General features: G+C 44.7%; 1 long non-coding RNA gene across 2 annotated transcripts in view; it reads left to right on the top strand.

Annotated features, from left to right (window-relative positions):
* LOC131203134 (uncharacterized) overlaps window positions 1-16,648 on the top strand; it is a 71,488-nt gene that overhangs the window by 5,900 nt on the left and 48,940 nt on the right. For both annotated transcript variants that reach the window (XR_009156307.1, XR_009156308.1), the window contains exon 2: window positions 1,204-1,286. This is a non-coding gene — a long non-coding RNA (uncharacterized LOC131203134). The remainder of the gene's footprint in view (window positions 1-1,203; window positions 1,287-16,648) is intronic.

Raw genomic sequence — 16,648 nt, 5'->3', positions numbered from 1 at the left:
GTTGTCAAGCATATGAATGTAAATCACGTTGACCATGGGGATGCTTACAATGGTCTTTTAAGTGTTGAAAAACAATCATAAGTCACTTTTTTTCAGCGCTGTTGTAACTTCGAACAGTCAGTAAATGAACTGTTATAAGTCGAGGACTACCTGTCTATGAGTGATTCATGGTATCCTAGAAGTCCTTTGACATTATCCGACTGCATTGACAAGTATGATTCAGACTTAAAAATCTTAAGGGAGCAGGCCACTATCTGCCTCTATTCCCAAAACGATATTTGGTGCTTGTAGAATAGAATGGAATGGAATGGAATTGGAATTGGAATTGGAACTGGAACTGGAACTGGAATTGGAAATAAATTCTTTATTATTATTATTATTTTTTGCATTTATATCCTGCCCTTCTCTGAAGACTCAGGGCGGCTTACTCTATGTCAAGCAATAGTCTTCATCCATTTGTATATTATATACAAAATCAACTTATGGCCCCCAACAATCTGGGTCCTCATTTTACCTACCTTATAAAGGATGGAAGGCTGAGTCAACCTTGGGCCTGGTGGGACTTGAACCTGCAGTAATTGCAAGCAGCTGCTGTTAATAACAGACTGTCTTAGCAGTCTGAGCCACTCAAGGACCCTTATTTGACCCTTTATTGGCCAAGTGTGATTGGACACACAAGGAATTTGTCTTTGGTGCATACACTCTTAGTGTACATAAAAAGACAAGATACATTTGTCAAGAATCATAAGGTATAACACTTAGTGATAGTCATAGGGTACAAATAAGCAATCCGGAAACAATATAAATCGTAAGGATACAAGCAACAAAGTTATAGTCATGCAGTCATAAGTGGGAAGAGATGGGTGATAGGAACGATGAGAAGACTAATAGTAATAGTAATGCAGCCTTAGTGAATAGTTTGACAATGTTGAGGGAATTATTTGTTTAGCAGAGTGATGGCATTCAGGAAAAAACAGTTCTTGTGTCTAGTTGTTCTGGTGTGCAGTGCTCTATAGCGTCGTTTTGAGGGTAGGAGTTGAAACAGTTTATATCCAGGATGTGAGGGGTCTGTAAATATTTTCACAGCCCTCTTTTTGACTCGTGCAGTATACAGGTCCTCAATGGAAGGAAGATTGGTAGCCATTGTTTTTTCCGCAGTGCTAGTTATCCTCTGAAGTCTGTGTCTGTCTTGTTGGGTTGCAGAACTGAACCAGACAGTTTTAGAGATGCAGATGACAAGACTCAGTAATTCCTCTGTAGAACTGGATCAGCATCTCCTTGGGCAGGTAAGTCCGCAGCTTATGACCATAATTAGAATCAGACTTCCTTTTTGCTAAGCAAGGTGATCGGTAAGTTGAGTTGCACCCAATTTTACAAGCTTTTTTGCCATGGTTGTTAAGTAAATCATTGCAGTTTGTTAAGTGGATCGGGTGGTCGTTAAATCCAGCTTCCGGGACTTGAGTTTGGGGGAAGCCAGCTAGGAAGGTCACAAATGGTGATCACGGGACCCCGGGATGACCCCCATAAATACATGCCAAGGATCCGGATTTGGAACAAGTGATTGTGGGGATGTAACAGTTGCAAGCCTAGGACTCTCATGAAGTCATTTTTTTTCAATGTCACTTTGAACCATCACTAAACAAATAATTGGAAGTCAAGGAACTACATGTACTGATGGTCTGGCCAAAGTCTTGCCTATTATCTTTGAGAAAATTTGGAGAATTAACTAACCAAAGGAAAGCGTCTTTATCTTAAAAGGGAAGGACAGGGAAAGTGGAATCTCGCAGCTACAAACTTGAATCATCAGCCTGATATCAATTCCCTGGAAACGTCTGCGAATAGATCAAAAAGAAATCATTATCCGTTTATAAGCACCTTGAAAACATTGCAGTCATTTTCAGAAATCAGCAAGGGTTTGCCAAGAACAAGCATTGCTCAACTCCCTTGATCTCATTTGTTTACTTTCTTAATAGATTGTGGGGGGATGACGTACTTAATAATTCTGAGTTCAAGACAGTGGGAATGAAAGAACAACCTGTTCGCTAGTGCTTTGATTATTGTGGCATCAGAAATAACGATGGTACTATGGTAGGGGGGAGGGAGGAAGCAAAAGTAGAGTTTCTGGTAATGTTAGAGAAGATAAATGGGGAAGAATGGAATGGGGTGTAGGCATCTATCTGTGGAAATATCTCAGAAATTAAAGGAAACGCACAGGTACTAATGAGGGATGAAGCATTTAAAGAAAAAGGCAGATCTTGATTAGTCCACACAAAAATCAGGCTGGGAAGAATTGCCTTTACAAGTAGTCCTCATTTAGCAGCTGTCTCATACAGCAACCATTTAGAGCAAGGGGTCTCCAAACTCGACCACTTTTAAGACTTGTGAACTTCAACTCCCAGAATTCCTCAGCCAGAATCCGAGAAAACATGTTCATAGCCATCTGAGGAATTCTGGGAATTGAAGTCTTAAACACTCCAACGCATCTTAAAAGTTGCCAAGTTTGGGGACCCCTGAGTTACAATGGTGATGAAAAAATAACTGCAACTGATAGCCTTTTCAGATCTATAATACAGGAAAAAGCTGAAGAGAACAAATGAATAGAAATGCTCTTAAGTCCAGATATTAAACTCTGACTAGAGAAATCTGTTTCAACTACCTCTAGAAGTATTGATCTGGAAAATTAACCTTGGAGCTGCATATGGAAGCCATCCAGAATGGTCATCAGGGATATAAATAATGGATTTCACCACCCATCTTCCCTGTTTTTCTTTAAAATAGCAGCCATTTTACTATCATTTCTTGACTGACTCGAGCAGTCCCTGAGAAGTCATCTGTGGGATTATGTCACCGCTGGTTAAAGCAGGTATCGGCTAAATAAAGCTACCAAACACATAATACAACCCCATTTATCTTTAAAGTCATCAAAGATAATAGTAAAGGCTGTGTCCTTGAAAAAGGGAGAACAGGATGATCGGTGTGAGCAATTCATTTCCCAGTTAGATCAAAAAAGAACAAAAAAAAATTTGCAAAAACTTAAGAAATGTGTAAATTTTTCATTTTTGTGTACGGGAATACATGTAGTCCTCGACGTACGATCACAATTGAGCCTAACATTTCCTTTGCTAAGCAAGACAATTGTTAAGTGAGCTCTGCCCCTTTCTTGTCAGCGTTGTTAAGTGAATCCCTGCATGGTTAAATGAGCAACACCGTTGTTAAGTGAATCTTAACAACCCTTAATCTTAAGGGTCCTTGAGTGGCGCAGGCTGCTAAACAGCCTGTTATTAACAACAACAACTGCAATTATTGCAGGTTCAAGTCCCACCAGGCCCAAGGTTGACTCAGCCTTCCATCCTTTATAAGGTAGGTAAAATGAGGACCCAGATTGTTGGGGGCAATAAAGTTGACTTTGTATATAATATACAAATAGGATGAAGACTATTGCTTGACATAGTGTAAGCCTCCCTGAGTCTTCGGAGAAGGGCGGGGTATAAATGTAAATAATAAAAAAAAAATCTGGCTTCCCCATCAACTTTGCTTGTCAGAAGGTCGCCAAAGGAGACCACGTGACCCCGGGACACCGCAACCATCATAAATAGGAGCCAGTCGGCAAGCGTCTGACCATGAGGATGCTGCAACAGTCGTAAGCATGAAAAGGGGACATAAGTCACTTTTTTTCAGTGCCGTTGTAAGTTTGAACGGTAACTAAATGAACTGTTGTAAGTCCACCTCTAGGCAAAATGATGGAGACTCATGATTGATAATTGGTAGAAGACAGCAATGGCTGCCTCCCCATTGTAGCTCTGGTTCTCCTTGGCATCTTCTCAACTAGTCTTCAGGTGTGATGTAAGGTACACTCCGGAATTCAATCGTCCATCCAATTCAGATGTCCCAAAGGTGCTTTTTTCAAGAGGCAACTGGGCTTCCTTGTTTTTCTTGGAAGATGTTTCGCTTCTCATCCAAGAAGCTTCTTCGGCTCTGACTGGATGGTTGTTGTGACCCAGGCCCAAGTAGGTAGTAGGAAACTCAATCAGTGTAAAAACAAAAAAACTTTATTCAAATAGCTGAGAATTACTTCATTCCCAGCGTAGTTCAACTAAATTAAAGCAAATTCCTCCCAACACAATTCCTCAGTCCTATCACCAACCATGGTCCAATTAGGCAAACTCCCAAAGGCCTTTCTTGGCAAAAGTTCAGAAGACACCAATGAAGAACAAATGCAACAAGACAAAGCTATCAACGTTGTTTTCCAGCAAAGAGCCCGAATGCCATTGCTGGTCTTTTAAGCCTTATGGTAGGAGCCAATCAACTCTTGGCCGTACTCCCGAGTCATCCTCTTTGCTTGAGCGGCTCTTGCCTTCTGGCAGCTCTTCTCATGCGTGCATTAGGAACAGGCTCCTTCTGTTCCTCTGCCTCACTACTGTCAGTCTCTGGAGGCTCTGAAATCTGCACCTCACTCCCTGATGGCCCTGGCCCCACCTCAGCCTCTGACCCAGAGCCCTCATCCGGGCTTTCCTCAGCCTCCAGGACTGGCCCACGCTCTTCCTTAGCCTCATCACTGTCCGACTTTGTTGCCAACTCCGCAGGCTGCTGGCGGACCACAACAATGGTAGGGAATTCCAGTCAGAGCTGAAGAAACTTCTTGGATGAGAAGTGAAACATCTTCAAAAGTAAAAACCAGAAAGTCCCGTTGTCTCTTGAAAGAGCACCTTTGGGACAACCGTGACCTGGATGACAGAGAATCTCCATAGACATCCAATTCAGATCTGTCCATGGAAGAGAAGAAAACAGTTTTGTACTTCACTTTTGGCTCCAAAAGTCTTGAGTAGTTTGTATATCTGGCGGAGGACACGAATGTGTTGGATCCCCAGAAGAATTCATACTCAGAAGTGGACATGGTGGCATTTACCAGTACGTAAAATCCTCAACCGAATTGCACATTCTATTTTTTTTTTATTTGCATTTATATCCCGCCCTTCTCCGAAGACTCAGGGCGGCTTACACTATGTCAAGCAATAGTCTTCATCCATTTGTATATTATATACAAAGTCAACTTATTGCCCCCAACAATCTGGGTCCTCATTTTACCTACCTTATAAAAGATGGAAGGCTGAGTCAACCTTGGGCCTGGTGGGGCTTGAACCTACAGTAATTGCAAGCAGCTGCTGTTAATAACAGACTGTCTTACCAGTCTGAGCCACAGAGGCCCCTGGAAACAATAGGACAGGAACAGTAGACAGGCTTGTGCTCTTATGCACGCCCCTTACAGACCTCTTAGGAATGGGGTGAGGTCAATAGTAGACACTTTTTGGTTAAAGCTTTGGGGATTTTGGGAAGAGACCACAGAGTCAGGTAGTGTATTCCAAGTATTAATAACTGTTACTGAAGTCGTATTTTCTGCAATCAAGATTGGAGCGGTTAACATTAAGCTTAAACCTATTGTGTGCTCGTGTATTGTTGCAATTGAAGCTGAAGTAGTCTTCAACAGGAAGGACATTGTAAGAGATGATTCTATGAGTTAAACTCAGGTCATGTCATATTTATGACGGTTGCAGTGTCACAAATTCTCGCTTGGGAGCAGAAATTTTGGGCTCAATTATGGTCGTAAGTCAAGGACTACCTGTATAGCAGAGGTGGATTTCAGCAGGTTCTGACCAGTTCTGGAGAACTGGTAGCGGAAATTTTGTGCATTTCGGAGAACCGGTAATAAAAATTCTGACTGGCTCCGCCCCTATCTATTCTCTGCCTCCCGAGTCCCAGCTGATCGGGAGGAAATGGGGATTTTGCAGAATCCTTCCCCTGGAGTGGGGAGGGAATGGAGATTTTACAGGATTCTTTCCCTGGAGTGGGGTGGGAATGGAGATGTTACAGTATCCTTCCCATGCCACGCCCACCAAGCCACACACATAGGACTGGTAGTAACAAAATTTGAAACCCATCACTGCTGTATAGTAATTAATGCCGTCCTCTAGAGCAGGGGCCTCCAACCTTGGCAACTTTAAGACTTGTGGACTTCAGCTCCCAGAGTTCCTGGCAAAGCTGGCTGAGGAACTCTGGGAGTTGAAGTCCACAAGTCTTTAAAGTTGCCAAGGTTGGAGACCCCTTCTCTAGACCATCCAACCATTGTTGTTTCAACAGAGCTTTAACAAGGACAGAGTTTATATGGCTTCCAAGATGACTAGATGATGCCAGAAGATGCTATGAAGGAGGGGTGTCAAACTCAAAGCCCGGGGGGGCCAGATCCGGCTCACTGGGTGCTTAGATCTGGCCCGTGGGGCCACCCTGGAAACAGTGAAGGACTGGCCTGCGGTACCTCTGCCAGGGAAAACAGAGCTTGCGGCCCGCCTGAGCTCCGTCTTCCCTGGCAGAGGGTTGCAGGAGGCCGTCGTAGCCGAAAATGGAGCTTGGGAGCCCGTTTTCACTGGCGGAGTGCCCTGGCCACCACAGGCACACCCCGACACAAATGACATTGAGTTGGCCACACCCACCCTGGCCACGCCGATGCCAGGTCCCCGAGTTCAAACACAACCCTGATGTGACCCTCAATGAAATCAAGTTCGACATCCCTGCTATAAGGCATAATTAAGGAAATGGGCAGAAAGGTCATGTATTCTCTTTTTTTAACTGTATTTGCCCTGCAGCCCCAAACAGATCCTCCTTGAGGGCCCTCAACAGCTGAGAGGTTGCCCTGCTCCTGCCATGCACAGAGAGGACTGAATTGTACCCATAAACTGATTTAACTTGCCGATTCTCACACGATTTCTAGCTTTACACAGCAGCCTTGGCCAAAGGCCACCTGAGAATTTCTTCTTACTTAGCCCATTAACTTCCTGATTGTCTCCTTAGAAACCATAAACAGAATAGGTGATTGTGTAAACACCTGGGCATTCCAGGTCCCCGTACGTCTTGCTAAAACAGGTCTCTGCCAATTAGTGAGAGCGTGTGAACCGAGAGTTTTGTGGATTGCTGTGGGGCTTTTTAAAATCAAACCGAAGAGTCGGAACTGGGAGAGTTGCCTCACTATTATTAATCTGTGGGAACTCAAAATGTTGAAAGGTGATACATCAACAACGCTGGTTACTTAATGCGGAAACTAAACCTTTGGAAAGAACCTTCCTTCCTTCCTTCCTTCCTTCCTGAAGTTACAGTTACAGTAACAGAGTTGGAAGGGACCTTGGAGGTCATCTAGTCCAACCCCCTGCTCACGCACCTTCATGCTCCTTCCACCTAAAGGCGTTAACAAAAAAAGCAATATCATTGGAAGGTGGGCGGAAAAGGACAAGAGTTTGCCAGATACCTGCAAACTATGTTAGCAATAGTCTTCATCCTATTTGTATATTTATATACAAAGTCAACTTATTGCCCCCAACAATCTGGGTCCTCATTTTACCTACCTTATAAAGGATGGAAGGCTGAGTCAACCTTGGGCCTGGTGGGACTAGAACCTGCAGTAATTGCAGGCAGCTGTGTTAATAACAGACTGTCTTACCAGTCTGAGCCACAGAGGCCCATAAGTTGTATCTTATGCCTAAAATGGGACTAGAACTCTCAGTCTCTTGGTGATTGGCCCAACATCCACCAATCGAATTTCATGACTAAGTGGGACTAGAAAGTCTCTTGGTGATTGGCTCAACATCAACCAACCAACTTTCATAACTAAGTGGGACTAGAACTCATGGTCTCCCAGTTTCTAGTCTGGTGCCTTACCCAGTAGACCCAGCTGGCTCTCAATTCTATGATTTACCATATTTTTCGGACTATAAGATGCACTTTTTTGTCTCCCAAAATGGGGCGAAAATGTCTGTGCTGCTTATAAACCAAATATTACCTAAGCCACGCCCACCAGCCAGCTGTTTTTTGGCTTCGGCATGCCCCGTTTTTGGGCCTTTTTTCGGCCTGTTTTTGAGGCTTTTTTCAGTCCATTTTTTAGGCTTTTTTTGGGCTCATTTTTGGGCTTTTTGGCCTGTTTTCCAGGCTTTTTTTGGCCCGTTTTGAGGCTTTTTTGGTCCATTTTCGAGGCTTTTTGGGCCTGTTTTTGAGGCTTCTTTGGGCCTGTTTTCGAGGCTTTTTTGGGCCTGTTTTTGAGGCTTCTTTGGGCCTGTTTTTGAGGCTTCTTTGGCCTGTTTTTGAGGCTTTTTCAGAAACATGGGCCGAAAAAAGCCTCAAAATTGGGCCGAAAAAAGCCTCAAAATAGGCCAACAATAACCCCAAAAACGGGGTTAAAAAGCCAACAATAACCCCAAAAAAGCCTCAAAAACAGGCCAAAAAAGGGCTAAAAAAAAGGGCCAAAAATGGGGCGCGCAGAGGCCAAAACCTTTTTGTTGTTGTTATTGTTTTCCTCTTCTAAATTTAGGTGCATCTTATGGTCAGGTGCATCTTATAGTCCAAAAAATATGGTATATACATTCAGTGCCATGTGGCATTCCACTTCCAAAGTCATTTTGGGACCAATACATTGCTGGTATGGGGAATATATTACTGGCTAAACCGCAGGATTCAAATGATGAGAAAAACATTCAGGCTAAGGCAAAGAGGCCAATAAATCATTTTTTCTGCTTCTGATAAATTGGGAAGGAAGAGAGAAGGAATTTAAACAAAAAAACCAACAAGTCTTATTGGCAGGTCCCTGCAATTAACAGAATCTGTTGTATAACAAGCCTTAATGAGCTTCCTAATGATACGGTCTTAATAACTTAAGCAAAGAAGTTATATTTATTTTAGCAGTTGCTACTTAAGGCTTTGTTAAATACAACTGTGAGAATTTATCCTTAGGCGAATCAAAGTGGGTAAAAACTACAACAGCATCTATTCTAGGCTCTACCATTAGAACCCCATCTCTTGAGTTAGTGATGTCTTGAGCATAAAAACAGAGACATTAATAAATATAAATAGTTGTTGAGTTATGGAAACCGGGGGAACATGAGTTCTAATCCCACTTAGTTATAAAAGTAGGTTGGTCGATGTTGAGCCAATCACCAGGTGACTGAGAGTTCTAATTCCACTTTAGGCATGCAAACCAATTGGCCGATGTTGAGCCAATCACCAGGAGACTGAGAGTTCTAATCCCACTTTAGGCATGAAAACTGGCTGGATGACTTTGGGCCAGTCAGTCTCTCTCTCAGCCCAACTCCCCTCACAGGGTAGTTGTTATGGGAAAAAGAGGAGGAAAAATGTCTTCACTGCCTTGAGTTATTTGTAAAAATAACAATGGTGGGATAAAATAAATAAAACCGTCACATTATCTTATTCTGTTTCCTCTTCTGGCAGGCCAAACAAGCCCTTGAGTTCATTGCCTTCCCTGATTATCTTCTCTTGGGACAGCCTCTCAGATCTTTGGCGTCTTTCTGTCAGGGAATAGTGTAGCAACTGTCCAAATGAATTAAAAAACACTGACACAAAGTTGTAGTTTTATATAAATAAATATATTTGTTGTTGTTAGTTGCAAAGTCGTGTCCGACCCATGGACAACGTTCCTCCAGGCCTTCCCATCCTCTACCATCCTCTGGAGTCCATTTAAACTCACGCCGACTGCTTCAGTGACTCCATCCAGCCACCTCGTTCCCTGTCGTCCCCTTCTTCTTTTGCCCTCCATCTTTCCCAGCATTAGGCTCTTCTCCAGTGAGCCCTTCCTTCTCATTAAAAAAATATATATTTTACATTTACATTTACTATAGTGACCAGATGTCCCGCTTTTGGCGGTACAGTCCCGCTTTTTAATAATTTGTCCCGCGTCCCGTGGCAATTCCAAAAAGTTCCGATTTTTGTTTTTTTTTGTTTCACTCCCATTCTGAAAATGGGAGGCGGCAACGCAAGAGGAAGAGGCGGAGAAGGGGGCACGAGAGGGAGGAGAGATGCCACTTGACTTCACCCGAGAGGAAGAGAAGAGCGGAGAGGAGAGCCGAGCCTGCCTGGAAGAGTCGAGAGGAGAGCCGAGCCTGCCTGGAAGAGCGGAGAAGCAGCAGCCGCTCCTCCTCCTTCAGGCAGGTGGCAAGACTCAGCGCGCATGCGCAGCCCCCCTCCCCCCCCCAATGGTGTCCCGTTTTGCCATCGCTGAAATCTGGTCACTTTAACATTTACAGCAGACAAGATAGTCAGGGACACAGGAATATCATGAGGTAAATTCAAACAGCATAACACACACAAAAAAAGGCGGGAAAAGCGGAAACTGCTCCTTTACATCCACAGCAACCAATCACAGCGTTGATTACCTCATGCATGAGTTAGCACTCTGTAACTCAGGGGTCAAACTTGTGTCGTCATGGCAGTGTCACATGACATATCATGATTTTTTCCTCCTTTTTTCCCTTTTGCTAAACCGGGCATGAGCCTGGCCAACACACCACACATCTGGCCCGCGGGCTGCGAGTTTGACAGCACTGGTCAATGGTGCATTGTGGCCCATTGTATACTTTACTGTTTCAGCTACTAAATTTAATTTCCAACACTTTCCAGGTTGGGGGGGTTGTCTGCCATGCCTCTCTTAAAACGGGGACCATCCTGGGAAACCCAAGAGTTCTGCCCACCCAGTCTTAAATCACAGCGAGACGTTCAGAACAGATAATAGAAGTACACCTAAAAACAATGTCATGTCAACAAGTCATGCAACAAATAATTTAAACAATAAATGTTCAACAATAAGAACAAGCCAATATAAAATGTCGCATATTGGTGTCCCCCCCCCCTGCCCAGGACAATCTTAACGCCAGAAAGAATGAAGTAATGTTTGTTGCAACATAATATGAGACACTGAAGAATTTATTCTAAATAAATAGCTACCATATCTGATAGCAGAACTTCTTGTAACACTGGCTGACTAATGAGGGGTTTATGGGGAGCTTCTTCAATCTTGAACATGGGCTGTTCGCCATTCCTCACTAGCATCCTGACTCTTCACTGTCTGGATCTTAATCTTTGGTCTCCTTTCTTCTCTGTCTGGAATCACACAGAGAACTCAGACTAGTGTGTCTTTGACAATTCTTCTCTGGCTGTCAAAAAAAATAAAATCAGGCAGGGTCTGTTACCATGAACTGACACAGGTCTTCTCCAACAATCTTTAGTGGTTAGTAACTCTTCTGGAAATTAGAACTTCAAAACATTGTACAAACTAGGATTGTTCCTAATCCTGATCCTATTCTGATCTTGGATTGCAAGGTTCTCACAATCACCCACATCCCAAACCCCTCCTGTCGCGAATACTGTTTTGGGATCTACATGGGGCTGCCCTTGAAGAGTATTCAGAAGCTTCATTTAGGTCAGAATGCAGTGACCCAAATAGTTTTGTGCAATCCTAGACATAAATAGGGACACGGTGGCTCAGGGGCTAGGACGTTGAGCTTGTCGATCAAAAGGTTCGAATCCCTAGCTGCTGTGTAACGGGGTGAGCTCCCGTTACTTGTCCCAGCTTCTGCCAACCTAGCAGTTTCAAAAGCACGTAAAAATGCAAGTAGAAAAAATAGGGACCACCTTTGGTGGGAAGATAACAGCGTTCTGTGCGCCTTTGGCGTTGAGTCATGCCGGCCACATGACCATGGAGATGTCTTTGGACAGCACTGGCTCTTTGGCTTTGAAACGGAGATGAGCACCGCCCCCTAGAGTCGATAACAACTAGCACGTATGTGCAAGGGGAACCTTTACCTTTACCTTTTTAGACATACCTATATGTTTGTCAGGGTTCCAAATAGCATACCCATAGCCAACAAAATTTCGAGGCAAGCCGTTTCCTCGAAGAATAGGTTTATTGGATATGTCATATTGGCAAAGGCTGGTGAAAACCGACTCTCAGTATTCCCATGGTTTTCACCTAATTCAGGGGTCTGCAAACTTGGCTCTTTTAAGACTTTTGGACTTCAACTCCCAGACTTCCTGGCTAAGGAACTGTGGGGGTTGAAGTCCACAAGTCTTAAAAGAGCCAAGTTTCCAGACCCCTGACCTAGTTAAAAGTAAACATTTGTCACTTTCTCAAAACAATTAATCACATGGTCCAATCAGGATACTGTCCAGTTGCTAGCTGACTCCAGTCCAGAGGTGGGTTTCAGCAGGTTCTGACCAGTTCTGGAGAACCGGTAGTGGAAATTTTGAGTAGTTCGGAGAACCGGTAGTAAAAATTCTGACTGGCCCCACCCCCCATCTATTCTTTGCCTCCCAAGTCCCAGCTGATTGGGAGGAAATGGGGATTTTGTAGTATCCTTCCCCTGGAGTGGGGAGGGAATGGAGATTTTACAGTATCCTTCCCCTGCCATGCCCACCAAGCCACGCCCACAGAACCGGTAGTAAAAAAAATTGAAACCAACCACTGCTCCAGTCCCCTCCTTCTGAGCACCTCCAGGAATGTTCTTGGTTCCCAAGAGAACGGTTTTTATTTTGGCTACAAACCCACCCACCCCCCACTATCTCTACTTCCCCTACCCTATCCCTCTTCTCTAGTGTCTCAGCACTGAAGTCTCAAAATGGCCTCAGTCAGGCCGGCTTCAGGGTTGACAGTGTTGTCTCAAAGGTGCTTTTTCTGGACTTTTCTTGTTTTTTCTTTGAAGACATTTCTCTTTTCATCCAAGAAGCTTCTTCATCTCTGGATGGATGGTGGGGAAATGGAAGGATTTATATTCCTTGCAGACAGCTGGTCATTTGCATCCTTTTTAGAGAGTCGTTGAGGCCACTTGGAGGTTTATCTGTGTCTTCAAGGTCACCTGAGAGGTGCAAATGTTCCTGTAGTCTGCAATTTTGCTCTGGAAATCCGTTCAAACTCCCACACCATTCGAAGGGTGTTCACCCCAAAGCGCATGGCTAAAAATCTATGGGGGTATGGGACAACCATGACCTAGTTGACTGAGAAAAGACTCTAGACTCTAGAAAGAGTGCAAAGAGCAACAAAGATGATTAGGGGACTGGAGGCTAAAACATATGAAGAACGGTTGCAGGAACTGGGTATGTCTAGTTTAATAAAAAGAAGGACTAGGGGAGAGATGATAGCAGTGTTCCAATATCTTAGGGGTTGCCACAAAGAAGAGGGAGTCTCAAAGCACCTGAGAGTAGAACAAGAAGCAATGGGTGGAAACTGATCAAAGAAAGAAGCAACTAAGAACTAAGGAGAAATTTCCTGACAGTTAGAACAATTAATAAGTGGAACAACTTGCCTGCAGAAGTTGTGAATGATCCAGCACTGGAATTTTTTAAGAAAATGTTGGATAACCATCTGACTGAGATGGTGTAGGGTTTCCTGCCTGGGCAGGGGGTTGGACTAGAAGGCCTCCAAGGTCCCTTCCAACTCTGTTGTTATATTATATTATATTAAAAATCTCCATAGACTTGTTTTTTGCAGGAGGCACATTTCCAAATAAAGTATTGCGCAGCAGCTATCCACTCTTTCTCGTTTTCTACCCATTAAGGCATTATCAGAAATAAATATACCGTTGGCACTTTATTTTGCAGTACTTCAAAAAAAAAAAACAGCAGCACTCTTTAAAAGCTGAAAGCTGGCAACTGACGGATGCCAAGGGAAATATTTATATTCTCTGTTCAGATCTTCATACTAATGGATCTAATCTGAGAGCAAAAGATGAAGCCACTTGCATCCTCTTCTTGTGTCGTCTAATCTATAGTTTTTAATCACTTGAAAAGGCCCTTAACTACTCCATAGCAATAGCAAACTGCTATACAGGGAGGGAGTCCTCGACTTACGACCACGATGGAGCCCAAAATTTCTGACAGTTGTCTGACAGCAAGACAGTTGTTAAGTGGGTTTTGCTTCGTTTTACAACCTTTCTTGCCACTTGTTGTTAAGTTTGTCACTGCAGTTGTCTTCCCCATTGAGTTTGCTTGTCAGAGGGTCACCAAAGGTGATCACATGATCCCTGGACACATGCCAGTTGCCAAGCATCTGGGAGTTTTCAAGAAAAGATTGGACAACCATTTGTGTGGGATGGTATAAGGCAGTGGTCACCAACTGATGGTCCATGGACCACTGGTGGTCCGTGAGAAAATTTTGGTGGTCCACAGAAAAATTATTTGTATTTTTTTTATATTACACTAAATTGGGGGTCCTCAAATTAAGGTCCCTGGGCCAGATACATGCAATGAACGTTTGTGTTGCTGCAGAGACTCTCCCCCTTCAGGGTCTTTTTTTGCGGGTTGGAGGGGGGCAGAAATTCCAACTTGGGATCTGCTCAGCCTCCTGGTGCAGGGCTTTGGGCAAAGGCTGGAGGGAAGTTGTGCTGGTGGCGAAGAGCCGGAGGGCCTTGTTCCAGTGGGACTGTATCATGGTCTAGAACTGATTGACCATCTCAGCCCACTGAGCCTCCAGGCGCCGGTACATGGCCTTGCACTTCCGCAGGTCTTCCCTCTGCTTGGAAAGCCTATGCTCGTAGTCCTCAGTGAGGTGCTTCTGCAGAGCCTCCTTCTCGGTCAGCTCTAATTTGAACTGAGCTGTTTTGCCAACTCTTTCTCATGGTGGCTCCTTAGCTCCAACAACTGCTTCCTGTCGGCGCTCTAAGGAGCGGGGATGCAAGGAGTGACCGGCAAGGTAGGGGTGAGTAGAGGCCGACGAGACACCCCTGGATGTGAGTGACATTGAGTTGGCCCAGCCATGACCACCCAGTCACATGACCACCTAGCCACACCCACCCAGCTGGTCATTAGGCAGATCATATTAGTGGTCCATGGGATTTAAAATTATGAATTTAGTGGTCCCTGAGGTCCGAAAGGTTGGGGACCCCTGGTATAAGGAACCTTGGTTAGGAGGTTGGACTAGAACAGGGGTCTCCAACCTTGGCAACTTTAAGCCTGGCGGACTTCAGCTCCCAGAATTCCCCAGCCAGCAAAGCAAAGAAGACCTCTAAGGTCCCTTCTAGCCCTATGATTCTACATAATTCTTTGTGCGTTCTTCCAAAAACATCAGCTGGCCTCTGGTTGTGGCTTAAGCAATACCCTTTCATGAGCCACAAAGAAAGGGCGAAAGCAGAAGTCGGTTTTCCCCTTTCCCGATCGGCCTCTTGCAGTCAGCTAAGTGGTTTCAAATCTTCTTCTTCTGTACTGGAACCCAACCCTTTCCAGGCCTCCTAATCTGGGGTATCTGTCAGTTGTCACTGTGACATGGCGAGAGGGGGAAATACCCGTGGTCTGAAAATAGCACCCTGAAAAATTTTAATGGTGGCCAGGGACAGCTGTTAATCAGAAAGCGGGAAGAAACAGTTCCACTTTAAGAGGCATGAAAGTTTCCAAAATATGAGTCTCGGTTTACTTTTACTGCTAAAATTACATTTTACGGCTGCTACGTTCCATAACCCTCTACCACCCCACACACTTTGAGTTCAGCTTTTTAACACATGCTGGGCGAGGAACAAAATGCAAAAGGTCATGATATTTTCACTTAAGGATTGCAAACGACAATTGTGAAGACATTGGTAGAAAGTTTGGTCAGTTGCGAGTCTTTGTAGTGCCCACCCAAACTGGTTCACATGTGTTAAGTGCGAATTTGTGTAAGAAACGGGCCATTTAAAGCCCGTTGAAGGGCTGACAACATGTCTCCAGATGACTATGGAATTTACTGGCTGACGTGGGCAGTAGGAGAAGAACAGGTAGAGATGGGGAGGGGGGTTAAATATGCCATTAGCTTAGAGTTCTTACATTGCTACAGACAATCCCCCCTTGAAACTATTGACCCTTAACTAGTGACAATAACTATTAGTTGATTAGATTCTTATATAAAAGGTAAAGGTAAAGGTTCCCCTCGCACATACGTGCTAGTCGTTCCTGACTCTAGGGGGCGGTGCTCATCTCTGTTTCAAAGCCGAAGAGCCAGCGCTGTCCAAAGACGTCTCCGTGGTCACGTGGCCGGCATGACTAAATGCCAAAGGCGCACGGAACGCTGTTACCTTCCCACCAGTGGTCCCTATTTTTCTACTTGCATTTTTTATGTGCTTTTGAACTGCTAAGTTGGCAGAAGCTGGGACAAGTAACGGGAGCTCACCCCATTACGTGGCACTAGATATTCGAACCGCTGAACTGCCGACCTTTCAATCGACAAGCTCAGCATCTTACCCACTAAGCCACCGTGTGTCTATAGATTCTTATATATATAGGCTTAAATAAATCTTCTGTGCTGCAATTTAATCAGGGATGGGCTTCAAAATTTTTTGCAAGGGGTTATCTGCCCGATTGCTGGGTGGGCGTGGCCATGGTGGGCATGGCCCAGGTGGCCTCCTGCACCATGGCGGTGGGGGTATTTTTGCCCTCCCCGGGCTCCAGAGGCTTTCCTTGAGCCTCCGGGTGGGTGAAAACGACCTACCCAGGCTCCAGAGGCCCTCTGGAGGCCAGAAATGGGCCTGAACGTCCGGTAGGGCCGTTTTTCACCCTCCCCGAGCCTCCATGCATGCTTACACTTACCTGCATCCGAAATGGGCTGCGTGGGGACTCCTGGGAGGGGCAGGGTGGGATGGGCAGGGCAGGGCCAGCCAGGAGTGAGATTTGGGGGTTTTCCGAACTGCACAGAATCTTAGCTAACGGTTCTCCCTAACCCCTGCAAACCCCCAGCAGCCCATCCCTGAATTTAATGTATGGTCCTGACCCTCTAGGGGGCGGGGAAGGACACTGCAAAATCTCCATTCCCACTCCAGGAGAAGGATACTGCAAAATCCCTATTCCTTCTCCACTCCAGGGG

The sequence above is a fragment of the Ahaetulla prasina genome, chromosome 8, assembly GCF_028640845.1.
Source record: "Ahaetulla prasina isolate Xishuangbanna chromosome 8, ASM2864084v1, whole genome shotgun sequence".
Lineage (NCBI taxonomy): Eukaryota > Metazoa > Chordata > Lepidosauria > Squamata > Colubridae > Ahaetulla > Ahaetulla prasina.
The sequence above is the reverse complement of the archived record's forward strand: the minus strand, read 5'-3'. Positions and strand labels throughout refer to the sequence as shown.